The sequence below is a fragment of the Chinchilla lanigera genome, unplaced genomic scaffold (genome assembly GCF_000276665.1).
Source record: "Chinchilla lanigera isolate Chin_1 unplaced genomic scaffold, ChiLan1.0 scaffold00059, whole genome shotgun sequence".
NCBI lineage: Eukaryota > Metazoa > Chordata > Mammalia > Rodentia > Chinchillidae > Chinchilla > Chinchilla lanigera.
The window spans coordinates 4,744,051-4,753,277 of NW_004955460.1; the positions used below are offsets into that span (position 1 = coordinate 4,744,051).

At 40.0% G+C, this 9,227-nt stretch overlaps 1 protein-coding gene across 2 annotated transcripts in view; it reads left to right on the plus strand.

Annotated features, from left to right (window-relative positions):
- Positions 1 to 5,104, plus strand: part of Vps41 (vacuolar protein sorting 41 homolog (S. cerevisiae)) — a 193,285-nt gene extending 188,181 nt beyond the window's left edge. The window contains exons 30-31 of one of the 2 annotated variants that reach the window (XR_001236534.1): positions 2,581 to 2,669; positions 4,761 to 5,104. The gene's annotated coding sequence lies outside the window, so the exon portion shown is untranslated. The remainder of the gene's footprint in view (positions 1 to 2,580; positions 2,670 to 4,760) is intronic. The other variant, XR_001236535.1, reaches the window with a different exon arrangement.
- Positions 5,105 to 9,227: the final 4,123 nt, after the last annotated feature.

Genomic DNA, 9,227 nt, shown 5'->3' on the forward strand with positions numbered 1-9,227 from the left:
AAAGAAAGAAAGAAAGAAAAAGAAAGAAAGAAAGAAAAGAAAGAAAGAAAGGAAAAAGATTCAAAAGATCATCATACAGAAAATAATCCACGGAGATACACAAATAACTGAATAACTGGAGAGGGCATCTATGGATGGAATTACAAAGATATCATTTCTTCTTTCCACCTTAATCTGTTTATATAACATGATTCCAGCCCAAATTCCCCAATATTAGTGGTATACTGGATAAAAACATTCTAAAATTAATTTTTAAAAATAAACTTATGAAAGAAAAAAACTAAGAATGTTAAGAAATGTCTGAAAACAAAGTAACAAGGCAGAACTTTCCTTGGCAGTTATTAAAATGTGTTACAAATTCTAAAATTACAGGAAGAGAAAATCACGTCATTGGAAAAGACTAGATCCTAGGTAAAGACAGAAGTGTAAAAGGCCACAAAACGCAAACCGTAACAGTAATGCAAGGTACTGTAGGTGGATCATTTGTATTTTATAGTACAATTTTTATTCATCATAAATTTTTGTTGGATTTAAGGAATAAGAAATAAGATTTTTTCCTCAAATAGTTTGTCATTGACTGAATTCTCACACTGGTTATAGATGATACTTTATCATAGACCAGTTTGCCAGGATTCATTGTCTAGTCTTCTACCTCTACTATTTAAATTTCTATCATTTCATGTGTTTCAATGTGAAAACAGCAAACCTACCTCACTATGTTTTATTTTTAGAATTTTTCCAGCTATCCTCAGTGATGTATTATTTTACATGACATCTTAAGCTTTGGTCAAATTCTAATTGCATTTAATTTGCTGGGAGATTTGGGAAAATGTGACAACTCTATAATGATCAAACTTTAGGCCGATCAGAAGATATGCTATTAGTTTCCTTAAAAAGGGTATACTTTCAAAGAAGAGAGAAAATGCATAGATATGTATGTGCATTTTTGTGTGTATGTTTACATAGACATATATGTAATATTCATCTGTAATTTTTCTATATAGTCTATATATGGCTGGAGATTTATGTCTGTTGATAGTTGTATATTCATCAGCACTTCTATATTTTCAGAAATGTTTTGTCTTTAGCAATCCTTGACATTTTTACATTGGATTGTCATGAATGTTAAGCTTTTACACCTTCTAAAATGATCACTGGCCCTTCTCCATCTGTTCTGATGTGCTGGGTTCATACTTTCCAACATGCACTGACCAAGACTTCCCATAGCTGTGTGTTTGTGGTGATGGTGTCTGCTGAGCACCAAGAGTCCATCTTAATCCTGGTACTATTTTGTCTTGTGAAATTATCTGAATATTAATTTTATTTATTCCTTATTCTTTTATAAAAATGATTGGAACACGGAAATATAAATGGATTGGTCCTAGGGATAAGTATTAAATTTTTCTTCTTATGATTCTCTTGCAATAAAGATGGAATTCATCAAAAATACTCAAAGCCACAGGAATCTTCAGCCACAGTCAGACATTATGAAAGTAGTTAAAGAAACTACCTGAACTAAGCCAAGTGTGGTAGTGCATATCTGTAGTCACAGTACTCTGGGAGGCTATGGCAGGAGGCTCTCAAGTCTGAGCCCAATCTAGGCAACTTAGTGACTTAGCAAGATCCTGTCTGGAATTAGAAAGTAGAAGGGCTTGGGGCTGTAGATCAGTGTGAAGCACTTGGGATCAATCCCCAGTACCACAAAAAAAGAAACTGCATCAACTATGTTAAAACTGTTTTGATAAAATTGATAGAGAGAACAGCAGTGCCAGAATATAAAGCCACATAGATAATTTAAATTTTTCTAGTAGCCACATTAAAAAGGTAAAAAGAACCAGTCATGGTGGTGCACCCTGGTAACCCCAGCACCTGGGAAGCTGAGGCAGGTGGATTGCTGCAAGTTTGAGGCCAGCCTGAGCTACATAGTGAGATCCTGTCTCAAAAAAATGGATAAAATTTTTTTAAAGAAGATAAATATATTTAATGGCATAATTTATTTAACCCAGTATGTTTAAAATAGTATCAAAACATAATAAATTTTAAAATTCCTAATATGCCAATTTAAATTATTGTTTAACGCTAAGCCTTAGCTGAGTTTACACCACTGCCTCACCTCTGACCAGCCACCAAGTATTTTTGTGCAGTTTAGTAGTGATTGTCATGGATGACACAGATCTAGGGAGTAGCATCTGATGAGAACCTCAGCCTACATTAGCTACCTTAGGATGGAATTTCCTTTGTCACTTAAAAAATCTTTTCAGCTTTTCTATATTTTTAGAAACATTTTCAAGAGCATACAGTATTATATAAAAGAATAACTCACATATTTTGTTGCCAACCATGTAGGGCATTAGGAAGTTCTTAGGAATTTTGTCCACATAAACTGACAGGTAAGTTTAATTTTTTTTTTTTGCTTGATTTCAATTTGATAGTATCTTGCAACCTACATTTTAGTCTCTTGGCATTTTCCATTTTTTAATTTAGAAGTTTGATTTTATGTGTTTGAGGACTATCTCCCATAGACACTAATACAATTATATTATATATTAAGCCTTCAGTTCTAAATTGTATCTCTTACAGACATGGCTAGTAGAAGGAAGAAACAAGCTATTTCTTCTAAACTCTCACCTAACTATAATCACCATGGAAGACTTCTGGGATTGCAACAGGTATGGAAATTTGTTTTCCTACCAGCAAGAAAACAAGCAATTATTTCTGCAGGATAAACCACTTGATGTTCCCTGGGTGTCCCCCAAATCAATTCAACTCTGATACTACCTGCCTGGAGATAGTGTCAGGTCCGAAAGTTAAGGGCTCCGTTCCCCCACTTTGGATACAAATCATAAGCCCCAGGTTGTTCTAACTGTGTTTCTGACCCACTAGCTATAAATTGGGTCTCCCACACCCCATCCTCTGGTTCAACTAATTTGCTAGAAAGGCTCACAGAACACAGGAAACACTCACGTTTAGTGGTTTATCATAAAGCATAGCTGGATGTGGTGGTACATGCCTATAATCCCAGCACTCTGAAGGCTGAGGCAGGAAGATTGCCAGGAGTTCAACCTGAACTAAGAGTGAGACCCTATCTCAAAAAAAATTCTAAATCATATTACAAAGGAGATGAATGACCCCAGATAAAGAAGAGATACACAAGTCAAGGGATGTAGGTTGGGGCTTTACGTCTCCACACCCTCACCATGGTGCCACACTCCAGTAAGTTCTTAGAGCTCTGTCCTTTTGAGTGTGTATGGGGGCTTCATCACATAGGTGTGAACAATTAAATTACTTATCACTGGTGATCAGTTCAACCTTCAGCCCCTCTCCCCTATTGGGAGGTTGGGGTGGAGTAGGAATCTTAGCCCTCTAGCCTGCTTTCTGGAGGCTGTTCCCCATTCTGAAGCTACCTAGGGGACCCCAGCCACCAGTCAGCTCATCAGCATATGCTTCAAAGATTGCAGAGACTTAAGAAGTTGTATGCCAGGAAGGACAAATGTATATTTGACAGCATCACAGCCATGAATTCATTGGATTCCAATCTCTGATTAAGAACCTGAGTAAATACCATCTGTGTGTTATTACCATAGACTGTTTCACTCTGTGTGTGACTGTGCTTTCTTATTGTCCATCTTTACTATGCTTTCATTATGAAGTAGTTCCTTTTAGAAATGGCTTGCCAATTAAACATATTCTGGGGATTTAGCTCAGCGGCAAAGCGCCTGCCTGGCAAGCGCAAGGTCATGAGTTTGGTTCCCGGTACCGGAGAAAAACCAAAACCAAAAAAAATTAAAAAATAAAAAAAAAAAACCATATTCTGGGTCTTTTTTGCCTCCAACAAAGAGTTGAACAAGACAAACCAAAGAACGGTACCAAAGTTTATTTGAGAAGTGGGATCCAGGGAGAAACTGGCTCTGCAGAGTGAACCTGGGGTGAACAAGATAGGAAAAGGGAAAAACAAAAAAATAAAAGTATACCTGGTCTGGGAGGCACAGGGTGAGATACCATGAAAGAGATACAATAGCAGGGTCCTCATGGTGTCTGTGTCCTTATTCATCATCCACATCCTGCGGGATCCCATGAGAAGTTCTACATATGGGGTCCAGAGAAGCAGTGTCACGTGGATCCTGAGATTCCCATCATGCCTCTCTTCCCAGCCAGCCTAAGCCTTGCCCTATCTACTATCTCACTGCCTCTGTTTTCTTTGAGGTTATTTTATTCCTCTTCTCCTGGTCATTTATTTTTATTTTTCTATTATGTAACTTCCATAAATATGTATAACATTTACATTGTATCTTGTGAACGTAGTTATTCTACGTTAAATGTTTACTGCCAGTTGTGGTTGTATGCATAATTTATGGGGCTCATTGCAAAGTGAAAACATGGGATATGTGTTCAAGAATTATGATGAATTTTCAAATGACCATGGCAGAGAGTTATACCTTCTTGGGCTCTTAAACAGTAGGGCCCTTGCACCTGCATCTTATGTCTATGAAGATATCCCTCTGCCAGCCTTTTCCTGCTGCTTCCCAGTTTGTTACTTATTTTGATTTGTGCCACTCAGCAGGCTGGATGAAGACTTTGCACTAATCCCGGAGTCCTGCCTCTACTGCCCCTGTTCTGCTTTGAGCCACAGAGGGCATCTCCTCTGCTGAACAGATTCCCCAGGTTTTGAGTCAGCTGATTTTCAGCAAATATATATATAATCCAGTGTACTGTTAACATGACCTAACTAATTCTCTACATACTCTTGTATATCTCTGAAGACAGGATGCCTGGATGCCAGATATACTAGCCAATGCCAGTCGATTCCAAGATGGCTCACCGCATGCCCGCTAGCAAACTTCCATTCCTAAAGACATGGCAGAAAACCACAGAAGAAAAACAGTGCCATGTCCATCTGTGCCACCCATGCGGAGAAACACTACCACACTCACATCTGACCCACCCATTCAGAGAGGCACTTTCTATCTCTGCCTCCAAATTCCTCAAGACAGCAAACTCCTCCCCTCCCCCTTTAAATTCTTTGTTCTACCCTCACTTCCTGCTGATTCTATTCTCCATACTCAGCCTGCTCCCACGGGAGTGAATAAACAGCCACTATTGCTTATACAGAGCTGTCTCTGGTGGTCTCTCTCCCCTCTGCCTTTAACATATTTCCATATTAAGTGATGGACCTACCCGCAGTTCTGGCAGGAAGCAGCACGCCACAAAAGGAGTAAAAGGCGTGGTGCTGCAGTGACAGGAAATCTCTGCCCACTCCAGGAAAAGACACGGACCCTCTACCTCGTTATTAGCCTCTCCTTCTGCCATATTTCTTTTCCCCTGTATCTATAAGCTCCCTACCCCAATGGGTTGAGAAGTTCATTTTCAAGCCTAGCTTTCCACTTCATCCTCTAGCCAGTGAGTAAATTTACTTTATTGACTCTCAACTTCAGTTTTGCTTTCTAGCTTCACAACACTGAACACAGAGAAATATTCCTTTTAGGGGGTCTCTTCTTTATGGGAAGGGGTGTGGAGCAATTCATGGCAAGCAGTTTGACCAAGAGGAAGGTCTGCAAAGAAATTACAAGGATGGGGAAACGGCAAACCAGGTATTTTGTGCCTCTCCCTGTGTGTCTCAGCTCCCCAGCCTGAAGCAATAGCTCCAAAGCACAGGTCTGCTGGGATTCCAGATTCAGCAGCTCTGGGCCGCCGACTTCCTGGTCCTGCCAACCCAAGGACTGGCTATAGCTCCTCTCTAAGCATTTCATTATCCCTCGTTATCTTAGCCCTTACTTCACCTATGAAACTGAATTCCTTCATTCAGTGCCCCTTCTTTCAATACTCAAGAATCTATTTCCTGAGTTTGCACAGATAAGAGATGGTTATCTGTCACCTTCACATGCAAATGGAAACTCTGCACTGTGTAGAATTCAGGGAGAACCATGTTTATTTCACAAAGATCTGGAGCAATGTTTCTCAAAATTTGAGCCTGCCTCCCAACTGCCTAGAGAGCTTATTAAACACTGAAATCTGGGTCCCACCTTCAGAGAACCAAAATGTCTAGGGGAGGGCTCCAGAGTTTGGTATTCTAACAAGGTCCCACTGGCTATAGCTCTGGATGCTGAAGCTGCTGGTCTATTGACCACACTTGAGTAGGATTACTCTGAAAGTTGAACATTTAAAGCTGCACCCTCCGTGTGTTTTTGTTTTGTTTTTGCTGCTGGGAATTGAACCCAGAGCCTCGCTCACACTAGACAAATGCTCTACCACTGAAGTACATATGTGTCCCAACTTTCTGTTTTTGGGGGTTGTATTTGCTGTATGTAGTATTAAAGGCTGAACCCAAGGCCTTTGCCCTGAGTTATATCCTCTCCCCTCTTTACTTCTTGTGACAGGGTCTTGCAAAGTCACTAAGGTGCCCAGGCTAGGTTCAAACTTGCAATCCTCCTGTCTCAGCCTCGTAGAGTTCTGAGATTACAGGCATGTGCCAATATACCTGGCTCCTGCCTGCAGTTTTTAAGCTTAACAAATATATATATATTTATAAAACTGACTTTAACTTTGTAGTTCAGCACATTTAACAAGGTACAGTCATCCTTGTAGGAGATTTGAGGAATTTTCCAAGACACCCCAGGGATACCAAAATATGTGGCTATACAAGTCCTCCATAGACACAGAGGGCCAGCTCCCATAAGGTGGCATTAGTTACTGATGATAGTAAATATTGTCAAATTGACTGGATTGAGAGACACTTAGGAAATTACTAAAACACACTTCTGAGTGTGTCTGTGAGGATGTTTCCAGAGACCATTTCATGAAACAGCAAACAGGTAAGAAGACCCACCCTGGGCCTTTGTCCTGAGCTATATTCCCCAGCCTCTTTCTTTCTTTCTTTCTTTCTTTCTTTCTTTCTTTCTTTCTTTCTTTCTTTCTTTCTTTCTTTCTTTCTTTCTTTCTCTTTCTTTTCCTTCCTTCCTTCCTTCCTTCCTTCCTTCCTTCCTTCCTTCCTTCCTTTCTTCCTTTCTTTCCTTCTTTCTTCTTTCTTTCTTTCCTTCTTGGTACTGGGAATCTAACTCAGGACCTTGCGCTTGCCAGGCAGGTGCTTGTGCCACTGAGCTATATCTCCAGCCCTCCCCAGCCATTTTATGTAGGTGGTGCCATCTGATGGGATGAAGGCTCAGATGGAGCAAACGTGGGAGAAGGGGGAAGCCCACCAGCATGTTCTATCTCTTTCTCTCTTCGTCTCTTTCTTCTTCCCAGCCACGACAATGTGAGGAGCACTGCTGTGGCACACCTTCTCTGCCAGACATTTCTTCCTGACCACAGGCCTGGGAAAAACAGAGCTATCTGATTATGGAGTAAAGCCTCTGAAACCATGAGCCTGAATAAACCGTTTCTCCTTTAAATTGTTTATCTCAGGTATAATATCAGAGAGGGAAAGCTGGTTAATATATTACCCATTTTAAAGTTTCTTTTTGACCTGATAACTGCCTGCCTTTCTTTTAGAGAATTTTTTTTCTGAACATATTTTAACTTTATATTTGTTTCTGTTTTATTTTTTCTGTCTTCTACTTTAGGTACTAACATCAAACTATCCATGTTTGATCTCTACTGTGGGTTCCCCTCTACACAATTCTTAGTTTTATGGACCTTGGGAAGAAGCCCTCCTAGGTCTTGCTCTTTGGGTGGTTCATAGAGTGGGACTGAAGTAGGAAATCTGGTAAATTTGCCTTAATTTATTACTCTTATAAATTTATTGACAACCTGGTGGAAAATAGCTCAGCCAGTCATAGTATGGATCAGGCCACTTACAGAATGTGGGTCTATAGCCAGGTCCATAAACACTTATAGCTTCTTGATCCAGCCACCAATGTCACTCTCAGGGATATTAAAGGAAGCCGTGTCAAAGTTGATAGAACAAAACAAACAAAGCCTTATGTATATCTTTTAAGGTTTAAGGACACCAAAAGGAAAGTTAAATATAATTTAACTTAAAATTTTGCAAGTTATCAGATAGGGATAATAAGAAGTCTCAAGTAAGTTAAATTCTTCTCTTGGATGTCACCCAACCATCCAGGAACAATGGCACTGAATAATAAGGTCCAGCTACTCTACAGAGCTGTTCCTATGGAAACACCACAGCAATGTCACTCCATCATTTGGCAATTTCAGTGCTGGGAATTAGTATCTTATCTACATTTAGACCACAGAATCTCTACTATAGATGCTGGAGAATAGCAGACATCTCCACCTGCAGATTTCACAGAGCATGCCACCATCCCAAATTGCTAATTTCCTTTTTCTAAGTTTTGCCCACTCAGTATGTCTGCTTGGTAAAAAATAGGTCACATATGGGTTTCCAGTTGCAAGAGAGACTGGGAAATGTAGGATTTAAGATTTCGCTCTTTTTCTATCTTCCCTGCTATAAGAAGGAACAGAGGCTGTTGGAATTTGTGTTGAGCGAGCCAATTTGCAGTATTTACCATAGTCTAGAAGCCTAAATAACACCTGTTGAGAGTCATTTAAACAGTAAAGATAATGCATGTATAAAATGTAAAAATTCATTTGGTATAGAAGGCATAAAATGGAAAGATAAAAGCTGCTTCTCTAATCCTGTTTTCACCTTCTCTTCCAGTGGTAGTTACTTATTGTTGTGTAACAAATTACCACCAATTTATCAGCCTCATATAACAAAGCTTCCTTTTGTTTTGATTTTTTTGAGATAGGGTCTTGCTATGTAGCCCAGGCTGTCACTGAACTCTCAGTGATCCTCCTGCCTCAGCCTCCCAAATGATAAAAGCAAAAAAAGCATTTATGATGTCACGGTTTCTGTGGACCAGAAGTCTAGGTCCTGTTTAATTGGTTGACCCTGCCTCAAAGTCCTTGCTGAGGTTGCTGCAGGCTAGCTGTTGACTGGGACCACGGTGTCCTCCGAACACCAGCTACAGGAGATACTGTTTCCAGCTTACTGATGTGGCTTGTGGTGGGATTTACTCCCTCAGAAGCTGAAGGGCCTGAGTTTCTCACAGACTTGTCAATAGCAGCCTTTCCTTTGTCTTGCCACATAGGCCTCTGTAAAGCGCAGCTGACAACATGGTAATCAGCTTCTTTCTGAGGGAGCAGATGAGAGAGAAGGCAAGAGGAAACACCTACCGAAAATGGACACCATACTCCTTTAAAATGGAATCCATCACTTCTGCTGAATTTTGTTCATTAGAGACGAGTTAGATCTAGAGGTCCCATTCAAC